Source organism: Diuraphis noxia, unplaced genomic scaffold, assembly GCF_037042655.1.
Source record: "Diuraphis noxia isolate RWA-SAM2 unplaced genomic scaffold, SU_Dnox_SAM2 contig0001, whole genome shotgun sequence".
NCBI lineage: Eukaryota > Metazoa > Arthropoda > Insecta > Hemiptera > Aphididae > Diuraphis > Diuraphis noxia.
In genome coordinates this window covers 92555240-92571008 of record NW_028301711.1, presented here as the reverse complement: position 1 = coordinate 92571008, position 15769 = coordinate 92555240, and the positions used below count along the sequence as shown (strand labels likewise).

At 26.7% G+C, this 15769-nt stretch overlaps 1 protein-coding gene and 1 pseudogene across 2 annotated transcripts in view; one reads left to right on the top strand and one right to left on the bottom strand.

Annotated features, from left to right (window-relative positions):
• LOC107167771 (tyrosine-protein kinase receptor-like) overlaps positions 1–15769 on the top strand; it is a 409135-nt gene that overhangs the window by 205450 nt on the left and 187916 nt on the right. The window lies entirely within an intron of this gene.
• On the bottom strand, positions 5152–6370 carry LOC149062477 (uncharacterized; annotated as a pseudogene).

Here is a 15769-nt window from a genome sequence, read left to right as displayed (position 1 = left end):
AAAAAACTTTATTATTATTTGAAATTACAAAGTTTCTAACATAAACTAGATCGTAATTTACTTAACAAAAATATTGATATTTAAAAAAATTGTAAAAAGAAATTTTTTAAAAATATTGATTAGAACAAAAGTTATTTCATTTGTCAGAATGTCAGATCTCTGTGGGACACTGTATATTTTTCGTTTATTTATTTAATTATTTTATGACTATTTAAGTATTTGTTATTTTTATGTTAAAACTTATTCAAAAATGCAGTTACTTAAATAAATAAAGTGCAATGAATATGGCAATAATAAATAAAACGGAAATAAATAATAATTCGTGCGATGGTTCGTGTTGGAGGTGTTAGGGTTGGTCATAACCATTTTATGTAGATTGTAGATTACGTTTAAAATACTTTCGTATGGAACTAATTGTTAGCAGAAATATGCAAATGTGTGGTTAATTGTTTCTCTAATTTTAAATATATAAGTTTAGCTACTTATATTGATATAACAATAAATTCAAAAATATGACAAATGTAATAAAATAAGCTTAAGCTGAAGAAACATCATTCAACCACGAATATAGTTTTTGTAATAAACTGTGTATTCGATAGTGATGGGCGATGGCTCAACAATAATTATTGAGCCATCACTATGGTATGTTTTCGGGAAATTAGGTATTAATAATAACATTAAAGATCATATTCTAATAATAATAATAATAATTTTTGTCCCGTAACTTACAAATACTTACAAATAAATATCTTTAACTTACAATCGGTCCGGATCGATTTGGTCGATATGGGGGGGGGGGGGGGTCGGATTTTTTGAAATTCGCCAGAGGGTAGGGGTTTGACAAAAACCAACTTACAAATACTTACAAATGAATATCTTTAACTTACAATCAGTCTGGATCGATTTGCCCGATGTGGGGGGCTAACTTCACACACGTGTTTGAAAAAACACTTTAGGACATACATAGAAGAAAAACCTTTCCTGTTTGACATATGTGAAAAGTCGTTCAGCGTAAATAGCAGTTTGACAATACACTTGAGGACACACATGCACGGGAGAGAAACATTTCTTATGTGATATTTGTGAAAAGTCGTTCAAACAAAATGGACAACTCACGGCTCATCAGTGGACACATAATAGAGATAAACGATACCCGACTGGTTCTTAGATACAATAATAATCATTTGCGATGGTTTATGAATATTACTATTCTTCATTTAAAGTATAAATAATTTACAATAAATACATTTTATTATTAAATTGCAAGATCAACGACCAGTATAATTCATCCATTTATTAAGAGGACGCTACACCCGCTTGTGTTGTCTCCGTCTTACACTCGTAATACTACATAGCAAATTTTCGTTCGTTAGATTCAATAGTGTGCTGTTAGTTTTGATATTAGAGTGAATTGACCTATTATCAAACTTTTAGGAAAGAACATTATCTGTGTTCTCATGTTGGGTTTTTACGATATTTTAATTTTTAAATGAATTATGTGAATTTTTAAATATTCACACTTAACATGCTCATAACTCATTTAAAAATTAGAATATCGTAAAAAACCAACATGAGAACACAGATAATGTTCTTTCCTAAAAGTTTTATAATAGGTCAATTCACTCTAATATCAAAACTAACAGCACACTATTGAATCTAGCGAACGAAAATTTGCTATGTAGTACGAGTGTAAGACGGAGACAACACATGCGGGTGTAGCGTCCTGTTAACAAGGTATATAGAAAAAAAATCAAATACATAAAATGATTGTTCAATTAAAACATGTATCTATTTATTTTTGTTTAAATTAATTGTGTACCTACTACTCGTACAATAATTAATAATATATAATTTATTTTTTTATGACGCTGAGACGCTAGATTATGTATTTTGTGTATGACTGGTTTCGTTATTCATGTTTGACGCGGCGTCTGGCGTCAGTGTCAGTCCGAACCAATATTGTGTCAAGATGCTTGGAGTGCAAATCTCAAATTTGCAATAAAAAAAATTAAGGGCCATTTATCAAGATAAAATGTAACTTATATATTAATGGAATTGTGTAGCGATTCTGGATTTGTGATTTTTTAAAACTTTTAACCTTTTTCACTCTGTAAGTGTAGGAGTAAAATTTTGATGATTCATTTCTAAGTGGGTGCTTGCATCGTAAAACAAAATTACCATCCAATTTTTATTCTGGTTAGGCGATGAAAAATCACCCAGGATAATCATTATGTATACTTAGATGTACTCCTTTTAACAATTTTAATTCCTGTAGAGGTTGAATTCTGAAATATCTTTTCTTAGAGGGTGTCCATATCACAAACAAAACTACCGTCCAAATTTAATACTCATTGTTTCAGCGGTTCCGGCTAGGCGATGATGAATCGTAAATAAATCACCCAGGACAAGTAATTAAGTACCTATATTTATATATAGATTACCTAGTCTTTTATCAATCATATTGAACTCGCAGAACACTACCCGTAGAGGTTCAATGTTAATTAATTTATAACAATAAATCATAAAATGAATCATATTATACATTTATACCATTACAATTACCATTACCATTACCATTTACCACATAAAATTAAGCAAGTTTAAAAATGGTTTGAATAAGTAATGAATGATGTATTAACAAACTGTATACAAATACGTGCTGTAGGAAAACTATTAACCGAATATCAACGAGTTCATGTTAACAAGACCACATCGCGTCTAGTACGCGTGCCGTATCAAAAATTAGAATTACAGAGAAGTATGAATAATTTTCACATCAATGAAATAAATTGAAAGTACATTTACTAACACAATTAAAAGATGATTTTTAAGTGATTTCATTAAATGAAAAATTCTTAATTATATTTAAAATTACTACATTTTTCAGCACATTGTGGTTTTTAAAGCAAAGTTATAAATTTTAAAACTCCTTTAAAACATTTTTACGTCAATAGTCCATTTATATAAAATTGAAAATTATGAATAAAATACTAGTATTTGGATTGATATTACAAATGTATATCTTGGTTAATTGTAAATAATATGCAAAAAAACATGAAAATTATGTTTAAATAATTGATCTGCTATTGATATAATATACTTATAAGAATAATAATAGTTATAAAATAATCAGAAACAAAAAAAAAATCAAATATATTTCCATTCGTTATCAATATATTACTAGGAAATAATATTATATTATCTATGGGTTCGAGGATTGAATTGTATAGTGATATAATTAACAGGTATTAGACCTAGTGTCCTGGTATAGACTATTAAATGTTCGTGGTATAAGACTATGATAGTATGATAATAATGTCATTATGTATAGGTATTATAGGTACACACATTAAAATGTATTACTAACATTGCGGATAACATACGACGGGTATATGTATTATAATCTTTTGTAAGGGTGGAAGTGGCACATTATGTGATAACTGATAAGTGACATCAGCTACTTGTCGACATGAAGTAAAATGCAATTTCAAACATTTTTAAATGGCTCTCAAGTTTAGATTTTTGCTTTAATTAATGTTGTTCATGCACTAAAATGTATTTAAAAAATTCCTCCACATTATGGAAACCATAATAGATTTTTCTGAATCAAAAAATCTTTTTGCTATATATTTTTCTCTATTTTTCTCTAATTTGAATATTTATATGATAAAATGGCTGTAACATAAATTTTGAATTATGCTGTTTGTAATTTATAGTAATAATAGCAAGTGTAATAATATTATCTTAGCCTATTATTCACATAAGTCAATATTAATCTTTCCCACTATTAACGTCAATTGATGTAGAAATATAAAGTGCTATGAATATTCTATACTTACTACCAACTTGTGTATGAATTAAATTATTGGCTCACGCATACTGAATACATTAAAAGATAGGTGATTTGAAAGTATACCATCTTAAATTAACTCAACTTATTAAGTTAGAGATTTCTTTTCTGTTTAAAAATAATAGGTAATCAAAGATTCTTGCTAAATTATGTTAAATTTTTACTTAACAAAGAAATTAATAGTAAAAAAAAAAAAATAAAAATAAATAAATGATAAATCTTCATTGTACTATTTTGCTAAGGTGTTATGCTAGAAATCTTAATATCTTATATATTTTAATCACAAACCTATTACCTAATACATTTTAGATTCTGAGCGGAGCGATCAAAAGTAAAAAATTCTAAAAATTCTCAAAAACTTTCGACTAAAGTATAACTATTTATAGGCATATGCAATTTTTGATCGCTATTAGTTTTTTTTAAAATTAATATTGATAAATATGTATTTGTTGAGTAGAAAAACTTGAAAATTTAATACAAGGCTCTTAAAATATTGTTATAATAGCAGTTGAAAAATAAAAGAAATACATAGTAATAATTTTTTTTTTATGAGCATTCAAAGTTTGATTTTTGACTAAATACGTAAAAATCACAAAAATTCACAAATTATTTTAACATAGAAATTCATAAAAAAATTTCTTTTTAAATATAAGATTTGAAAATTTATTACAAGATTTCTTACAAGTTTTTCAATCTTTATCGCAAAAAAAATGTGCACCAGAAATTCATCTAAATTTTTATGAGCGTTTAAAATTTTAATTTTTACAACATTGAATTTTCACCGAATGTTTATATATATTTTATATTATATATTTGTGTAAAATGTATTTTTTACATACATTTTCTATATTTTATAATATTTTCAAAATATTAGATTCTGAACGAAGTTAGTTAGCAAAAATATAAAAAGTATAAGTTGTATAAAAAAATATGTAAAATAATTATAATTTGATACCTTGGTACTTGTTACAAATATTTGATTATATTTTTGTGAGTTAAATATTCTTTATATTCGTTAACTGTGTGGTATAAATGTTGTTTGTCGGCTAAGGCCATTTGATTAAAACGTCTTTTGGATGCTGATTTTATTTTTGGACAAGTCTCTTCTTGTGTTTCCTTCAGAACTGATATAACCAAATGAATAGAAGGGTGTGGACTATGAAACTGTGCATTATATTATGTTGTATGGAAACTCTCCGATCCATATGTTGTACTAAAGAAAAAAAAAACTAAAACAAAACGTTATAGATATTAATATATTATGTTAATAGTTTTACACCTTATATATAGTTATTATAGTATTACCGAGGATTTTCTGACGTCTCTTGAGCCCAAATTGCTGGTGGAATTAACAATCATTTTCTACGTAAGTATGCAATATATAAACAGAAAATAAGCATCCTATATCTATATTTGGACATATAGATACAAGTTCAACGAATGCATTTTCGATGTCATGCGGTGGTACGAACGATAACCTGAAAAATACTTTTAGCGATTTTTCTAACTCGCCGTCGTTCGTATATGATGTTCGGAGTTTCTGTTCAGAATTTACCTGTAAAGTTAATACAATAATACGTTAAATTTTATAATTTTAGTATTAGTATATTTATAATAATATATCTTAAGCGTAATTACTTTTCGCCATTAACACCGCCCTAGATGAAATCGACATGCTTGAATTTCCACATTTGGGAATACCTCTCTACATGCTTCATGAGCGCTTATCTCAAAGTCCAAATGTAATTTGCGAATAATAAGCCTAATAAAAATTAGTTTTTCACTTAATTCCTGAAGAAATATCCACATGTCAATGTAGGTTTGTTTGGATTTTTTAGGCAAGTAAAAATAAGCCACAGGTATATAAAATCCATTTTATAAACAATTAATTGTATTGTTATGAAACCCTGGCTATATTAGTTAGTACCTATATATTATATTATAATAATAAATAATAATATTGTAAGACGGCGACTGTCTGGAAAGATGGCTGCGTCAGCAACTCCAGGCAAACGCTGGCTATAGTCACGACTCGTATAGCAAACCGTGGCAGTTGGATTCTAGAGTAGTAAGACAGAACATTGTTATTCTCGCCAGAACCTTATTTATTGTCAGACCATTTTATTCATAATATTAATTCAGTTATTGTAATTATAAGTTTTCTTTTCGAGTTTTAAATATAGAAAGTAATATTTAGTTCGGAAGTGTTCGTTGTTTTATTTGTGCACAAACCTCCTTGGAGGTTTGTAACAGTATAAAGCTGGATGTAATACTTTAGCGCATAATTAAAAGTACGTACTTGGTACAATGGTACCATTGGCAAAAATCTGATGAATCAACCATACATCTTAGATTTTTCTTTCTAGTAATACAAACGAATAATTGGTTTTCGGTTACAAAAACAAATTGGTCACCTTTAAATTTAAGTACATCATCATTCTCCATACTTTTAAGTTGTTCAATTGATTCTATTACAGAGTTTGGAAAAGCCGGATAAATTTGTTGTCGTTTGTCGTACATAGCTTTTCTGATTGACCGTATATCTTTATGTTCAATTTTTGAATTAATGTTTTTTATAAGTTCTGTTCGAATTATTTTTAAAGGTTGGACAGAAATAGAACCACTTGCCTTTCGTTTACAGTTTTCTCTCAAAACTTGTCTTTCAAGTCTTTGGACTGCATTTTCAAAGTGTTTATGATCATTGTTGCTGTTTCATGGAGTAAATTTCTGTTTGTCACAATGCTAGCGTAACAAAATTTTTATATGCATAAACATTTTTTATAACCATCGTTTCGAGTTCGAATAAGCCGATATTTATAGCGATTAAGTAATGCATTATTTTCGAAAAAATAAACTTCACTCCGTTGTTGACTTCCATATTGACTACTTAAAAATTTTATTTTTATAACACACCGCACTTTACAACTTAACACAAATGACAAAGTTACCGACTGTCGATAAGCGACTGGCGACTTTGTAAAATGTATAACGTTCAACGGGGATATTAATTAAGATAAGATAGGTATCGTATATATGATACAACAAACTTATCTGATAGGTATATATAACGATTGTATCGTTATTGTACGTTAAGCTTAACATTTTACTAAACAGATTCCCGGGTTTTAACGTCCGGTTTTTATATATATAGATTTCGATTATGGTAAACTGACAGTGCCGTTTTAGCGGGCCGTTCGGTTAGTTCACCAAGTACGCCAGGCGTTGGCTCCGACATACTGCGTTTGGAGGAATACGGTGACTGGTAGGCAAAATCCGAACGTATGTACTCTGTTTGGGCCCTCGCTATAGCTACGAATATGCACAACGTACCTAAAACGCTATAAAAGTCAAATATCTACGTAACCTTATGGAAATCTGGCAACATTGTACTAAAATCTTTGGTACAAAACGTACGGAATCGTGTGCCTTAAAATGTGCACGATTCCGTACGCTGATAAGAACCGTACGGAATAGTGTTCTACCCAGAAATTTATAAAAGTTTTTTTTTTTTATATCTAAGGATTGAAAATTTAATACAAGGCTCCTAACATATTTATACAATAGCAGTTGAAAAATAAAAGAAATACATAGTCACAATTTTTTTTTAAAGGATTCAAATTTTAATTTTGACAACATACGTAAAAATCTCAAAAATTTGCAAATTATTTTAAGCTAGAAATTCATAAAAAAAATTCTTTTTAAATCTAAGATTTGAAATTTTTTAATAATCTATAATATATCCTATACAGATGTTTGTCTCCGCTAAGAATCGTTTTTCGTATACTATTATATAATATCAATGGATTCAAATTTAATTCCATCCATTACAGTAACCCACTTGTAACCTACTGTACAGCAAAGCGACATCCACGACTTACCAGCTTTTTTTGAATTGGTATCATTTAATTTATCTACGAAAAATTATTGTGATGAAATAAATAAATGTCAAAGTATGAAATCCATATGTTAATCTAAATTTAAATATAAATAGATAAATAATTAATGTTCTATTGATACCTTATCTATAAACGGTATCAAATAACTAATTTGTAATGATATATCATTATTTAGATTTTTAGTAAAATGCCTCTACAGCTATACAAACAAAAAATAGATTACCAGTTCGTGGTAATTTAACTAAATGTTTAATTACAAATTCAATTTCGGTAATTATACTTAATTTTTTAAATTGTTTTTTGTACAAAGAGTAAAGTTACTAGAGTAAATTCAGTTTTTGAATTTAAGTCATTTGGTTAATGTATATAAAAGTTCGAATCTCATTGAGAAAAGTTAGGTAATTTGGTGACATTATATTTAATTTCTTGATAATGGTTATGTAATAATTAATAATAATAAATAATAACTAATAATTAATAATTAATAACCTAAGCTAATCTAACCTTAACCTATCCTAACCTAACCATCAAGCATGTTTTCCAGTTTTAATTTCAATGAAAATAATTCATTTTATTTAACTCAAGTCCGAAAATTAAAGATTTGGACAAGTACGTTAAAACGGATGAGCTGAACGCATGTGAAATAATGATAAAGATTGTGCAAACTAAAGGTAAACAATTGATGTACCACAGGCGCCCAACGACTCTACATCAACTGACAGTAGTACATAGGGTACCATTTTACGCTAATTCGATGTTTTTTGGCTAATAGGTATGTTCGTTACAAAAGATGAAAGAAATATCACAAAATTACATGTATCACGAATATACCTTTCTTTACACTACTACAACAATAATGACACACAAATGAGTAAGGCTGTTATCTGAAAATGTAATCACAAAAGCAACAGCTATAAAAATTCACAAGACAATTATTAACACCACGCTCAGTCGCTAACCTAACGTCATTACAATAATATTATAATTCTTATACACGTTAATTTTTAAATTCAATTTACTATAATAACCACATCACTCGGTTTGTAAAATATTTTAATTTACCTCTTCCTATTCTGGTCATTCAACATCTACCAACTATATCAAGTGATACAAAATACATTTTTCTACCACAAGTTATTCGAAATTTAAGTGAAAATTAAATATAATAAATATTCTCCGTACAATAGTTCTTTGGAAGGAAAAACTCTCGTACCCAACTCCCGTAATATATCTTATGAATTGAAGGTGAAAGATACACAATAGAATTAAAAAATATTTAAAATACAAACTCATACTATAATTTCATATCATATTTTTAACTTATTACAAATTATAAAAAGACTATAAATAAACCAAACAATGACAATTTCAGTAAAAATGTATACAATCTTTTTAGGCATATTTAATTATTTTTAGAAACCTCACGATTAAGTAAAACTTAAGGAAAAATGGATTGGAATAGCAAAGAAAAAAAAATGTCATCAATATTATTACCATAATGTGTAATGTATAATATAATACGATATGGTTTGCTTAAAATTTTTTCGTGGACCTCAAATAAAGACATTGTGGGCCACAGGTTGTAGACCCCATGCACTTGATAGTATCGATATCTAATATATTAACACGATGATAATATTTTAGCATAATATTAAGTAACATAATGTGATGTGTGACGTGATACCTACGTGTAACGTTATTTTAGACTAATGTTGATAAATTAAGTGTCACGCCAAAATATGTCATAACTTTCAGTAAACATGGGAAGGATGTCTTAAAGGAAAATATTTAGTGGTGTTAAATATTACGCAAACAATCCAGTTCGCTATTCATATACATTAAATATATAGTATATATATATATATATATATATATATATATATAGATTAAATACTGTTTTATTATAAAGCACTGAATTAAGGCTAACATTTTGTTATCTGGTTTCTGTCAAATAATTTTAAACAAACAAAATATAATTATATTTTTCCAATCTTATATACATTTATATTATAATTATAGTATTGTAGGTACGTTTGATAGTTTATTTTATTGTTATTTGTTTTAAAAGCTTTTGGACAAAAGAAAAAAATAATAAATAAACACACCATTAAAATATCAAACTCTGTAAATCGTTTATTTTAATTAGAAAATTTAATTCTATTCTGCTGTGAAATATTTTGGCACACTATTCATCAAGAATTATGATTTTTTTCAATAAATAATACTAGTGGTTTTAAAAGTAACTAATTATTAAATTATTTTACATTAGTTTTTGTTGATATTAAAATAAAACATATATGATTAACTCAATCCAAACAAATCTATTAATAATTAATAATTTTAATATAGGTATATTGATAAATTCTTAATATCTTTACGATAAAAGTTCCTATATAAATAACATTCATAAATTGAATTTTCTGACAAACATAAGAATAAAGGATAGACTGTACATATAAAAGTCCATGAGCCGTGGGCCGTGGCTAATGCTTGATAATTAAATATTAAAATACCTATCAGTTTTCTTAACTAAGTATTTCTGGTTCTAGACCTGTTATTCAAAGTTATTGGAATTTCGCAAAAAACTAACAAAACGAAAATGTATGTTTTTTATTTTATATTTTTATATCTTGATTAGTATAATTTAATAATATATGTCTATAAAACCCATAAAGGTACTACGATTAGAAATTTAATTTCCAGACAAAAAAATCAAACAACTAATCTGTCATACCACATAATATGTAAATCTATACGACCTACGAAGATATCTCTTAAATTGTGAAAAATTTGAATATTATAAATTAGATACTACAAAGAATTCATATTTTTTTTATTAACATTTATAAAAAACAAATTGAAGAATTAGTTTTTGTCATTTTAAATGGGCTCGAAATATATTTTTGTATTATGTTAACAATGACAACAATATGCTGCTTTAGCTCCCAGTTTTTATATTTACTGAGTATTATGAACTTTTATAATGGCTTTAAAATTAATGTTACTAAACAAGTGGATATAGCGAATGGAATTTATACGTGGTGAATGGTTTTAATGTACAATTTCAAATACTGTTATTAGAATCAAATATATTAAAAAGTAGACTATTTAAAGTTTTGTTTAGGTGGTACATAAAATTCACCCTATCTTATGTAGTACTAACACAGTACTCTTACAATGCGATCCATACACAAACATTGACACAGAGCGTAGGTACCTCAATTGACTTGTCCTCGAGTTTAAATAATTTAAAAGTAGCATATCATTTATATAATATATCGATGTATATAATATTGGAGTATAGAAGATAGAGATACTCGATTTATCTTTTTTATTTGGATTTCTTTTTTTCTTAGTTGGATATGGCAATTAATATTAGGTAAAAAAAACTTATTTACATTTATAAGCTATAAAAACTAGAATATTCATACATTTATGTTGATTAGAAGAATTTACCCGATTAGAGACAATATGAAATTTAAAATTATGTCAGTGCACTATATTTGTTTTCTCTTTCTCTGACCTATGCAAAACTTGGGAAATTTGCGTTCAGGAGAACCGACCTAGTATTGTTAGTCTTAGCATCTACAACTTAAGTTTAAAAACAATTGCTGGGTATGTATGTTTTTTATGATGTATCAAACTTAAATCGAGATTATATGATCATTCTAAAATTGTTATACCATCTACATACCAGCTTGTAACTTGCTGAAAATTTAAATACCGTAAAACAAATCAACAATCAATCACAAATCATAGGTAATGTTCTTAACTCAGTTTGATGATACATAAAATCACTAAATAGCTTACATACAAAATGGAATTCTGGTGAACGAACATTTTCTATACTCTCGTGAGAGGTCAGAGAATACAACAAGTACCTATTAATTTCATGCTGAAATTCTCAAGACTTTTATTGTAAGGTGTAAAAACTAAAGAACTACCATTTTTATTTCACGATAGTGCTCATTTCGTGTTTTGATTAACTATTGATTTGAGTAGCAGAATATACCTACTAATAATTGAATGATATTATACAAACAAATTCAATATAATTGAATATAGTGCATGCTTGTATTATATGTATAGTACAGGTATCGAACGAGTTATTTGGGTGTGGAGCTTAAATAATGTTGATTTATCCCTTGATAGTTATATTTACACATAGGAGAATAATTCTCAATAGTAATTGGAAATTAAATCAGTATGTGGAACTATTTTAATGGATTTTCAACGTCATGTTATGTATTTTAATATATCATATATGTTTTTCAATAAGCCACTTTTAATAATAATTAATAATATTATGTTTTGATTAAAAAAAGAGATTTTTTTTAGTTAACTACCGTAACCTCTCGAATGTTGATCTTCAATCTGACATAAAATAACATTTCAAATATGAAATTATAATTAAAAAAATACAACAGCCTAAAAATGGGATAACCGAACTTCTCTAAAACGGGTTGGATATAACAACTGTATAATCATTGGTACTTGGTTGTACTAAAGTCTAACTAAGTACTCATCATTATAATTCCAAATTATCCTATAGTATACTACGGCACAAAGATTTTATTCTAAGAAAACTAAATATTAGACATTAGTTATAAGTTATTTGTAGGTATTAATACACGTCTACATACACACTATACCATGCACAATATTATGCATTATTGTATAGCCAATGATATTACCTAATATATCAATGTGCATGCCTATGAACAATAAAAATATACCTGATGGCTATAAAACTGAATACTTTAAAATATAAAATTATTATTTTTTTTTTTGTACTTAAAATCGATTCGATTATGAAAATGATTTCGATTTCGATATAAATTATTAGTTTTAAATTTTTTAAATTTTATTATAAATTTTGAAAAATCATTAACAGGTATTCACGATTTCGATATTACTTTTGATTTTTTTAAAAGTTTTTTAACGATTTTTATCAATATTTAAAATTGATTTTAAAATCTATTTCAAGCCCTGAATGATACACATTATTCTGTTCGATAACTTTATATCATATCTTGACAATCGGTATTTGTGTTGCAAGCAAATAAATTTATGAAGTAGGTAATGAAATTATGTGTATAATGAATATTTTAACAGGCATGTGATTTATGTATAATTATTCAATATTCAGATGGAGTGTAGATATTTGTGCCTGGGAATGTGATGTCACTCACCTTTGGAGCAAAATTTTACCCTACCTTGATTTTTTATTTTTCTACCCCATTGAACCATAAAACAATAATTTGACGAGTTAAGCATTAATAAAAATAAAATAAAATAAAATTGAATTTTTAATTTCAGTTTATTTTGTAAGAACGTGAGCTAAAATCACTATAATTACAAACAACTTTTCGAAAAATAAAATTTTGTGATAATTAAATAATATAGTTAAAATAATGTCAAACATTTTATTTTTTAATTAATACAATTTATTCTATTAATTAAATTTGTATTTTTCTCTCCAAACAAATTAATTAGATTTATTTTACATTCAAATAACCGATAAATTAAGTTTAACTAGTTAAATTTTTTCAATATAAAATAAATATATTTATAATTTTAATAATTTTAAATTAATGGATAAAGATTATTTACATATTATAAGAGTCCAAGAAATATAAAGAGCCTCCATTACTTCTAAATGTTTAGTAAAACATCTGATATACAAATCCTAAATGATATAAACAATAGATATTGTAGAAGTTAATATTATACAGTGGCGGTTTTGATAAAACATCAAGGGGGGGGGGGTCAATTGTTGTGCCTCCCCCCCCCCATAATAGTTGCATATATAACTTATATATAATATGCATATATAACTTACAGAACATAAAAGTTGACACAAAAAAAATCCAAGGGGGGACTTCACCCCCCACCATAAAAACCGCTACTGATATTATATGAGAATGGCAACCATTCGCTTGTTTTGATAAATTAATCCAAAGCAGTTTATTTGATCCCGATTTTTTATTATAAACTTTGTTCCACATTTTAACTTTATTATTATCTATTATACAAAATTATTAATTTTAAGATTATTTGTTACAATATTATGCGTTGCCGATAATATTAAACACGCTCAATTTGAATTTTTTAACAATTATAAACTATATTATTGTATTTATGGCTATTGAAGAAATTAAGAAATAAATACAACCTTTAATTTTCACAGCAGACTTATTAAGATAGAAGTAATATTATACCATTCACTGTACAAAATCTATTACAGTGACTAAATATGATATTGTTTTAGCAATGAACGGAATTTATCTGACTCAAGTCAAAGGAAAAAAAACATTATAAGATAGGTGCTTTGAAGAAAATCCTAAATGATATAAAAAATAGCTTTATGTGAGATTAATTGAAAGATTGTTGCTGATTAAAAACACAGTAAATCAAAAATACTAAAATTAACGATCGATCCACTTTCGATGAAGTTCAACGGTATGACATTGGTATTTTCGTTTTTAACTAATATGGCACAAGCAATGGTCAAGTGAAAGTATTATAATATTAGAATAATATGCATACGATAGTTCTCAGATAAATGGATAAAAAGTGTACTGAAATGATTAATATATATATATATATATATATATATATATATATATATATATATATAGGTAATATATACTAGCTGATCCGTGGTTGTATTGCCGTAAAAAAATTATTTTTAAAACCACTCACTTACGGCGCAGCATCTAACGAATATAGTACCTATGTAAAAATGACTTCGATAGATCATGTGGTTTTAAATATTACCGATTACTAATAAATTCACAATGTCTGGAATGAACTTGAGTACATTGCGTTGCGTTAACGTTAATTTAAACTAGTGAAAATCACTAATTTCTTAACGACTGTGGACGTGAACGAAATTCATACTTTAAGAAAACTTGAACGTTTTACAAATCTGTTAAAATTAAATTAATTTTTAGTTTCTTCACCTAATGAGTTTTAAATACCTATCTCATACAAATTAAACATTTAACAATTCAAATTGTACTTTTTTGGCATCTTGTTTTTTATGATATTTACTACAGATTATAGTTCCGCATTGTGTCATACAATTTTCCGTTTTTAGATTAATAAATACATAATTTAATAAATGATTGAATAAACAACTTAATGAAAGCGTTAATTTTTTATGGACGTGGATGAATTCAGTTTTCAACTGAAATTTTCAAACACAGCAAACGCACAAATGCTCAATCATATAATAATATGTATATCATGTATTGATAGTTAAATAATATTATATTATAATATTGTAAATCGTGGAATAATTTAAATATAATACATTATTAATATTAGTTAATTTACGATTGTGATCGGTATGGACAGTTAACTAATGAGATGGTCGATAACAAAATAGTTAATCTCTAGTTGTTTTCTTGTCAAATCATTTAGATAGGTAGATACAATTATTAGTTGTATTATTTTTTCGATATAATTTTTAATACATATAAATGTTTCAAAAATAGGTGACATTGCTTTATCCACTTCATAATGAAGTCTTCATTGATAGCTGACATAATATTAAATTTTAATACAATTGTAGATTACCAAAAAATAATTTGGATTAGAGTTTACTTGCTGACTTTAACATTTTTTAGCAGTCTTGTGTAATTTTTCCTGACGCTTACAGAATTATACAAGGGAGAAAATCAAATAACGACCTCTGTAATGTACGACAGACCACTATATTCAATTTCAAATCAATAGATAGGGTCACATAAAACTTCTTGAGCACTGCTTTTACGAAAAAGTGTTAACAGCAATAGAGACTAAAAATAAATAAATCATTAAAATAAAACCAATACATTATTTTCCCTTCGCTTTAAATATATTAAACACATGAAACAACTAATTACCTAAATGCATAATCATAAAAAGTTTAATTATATAAATGTTCTTAAATTAGATTCTCTGCTAGCAATATTTCAAAACCTCACAACAAATATTCGAATTAATCCCTACGATTATTTAATGGAAAAAAATACCC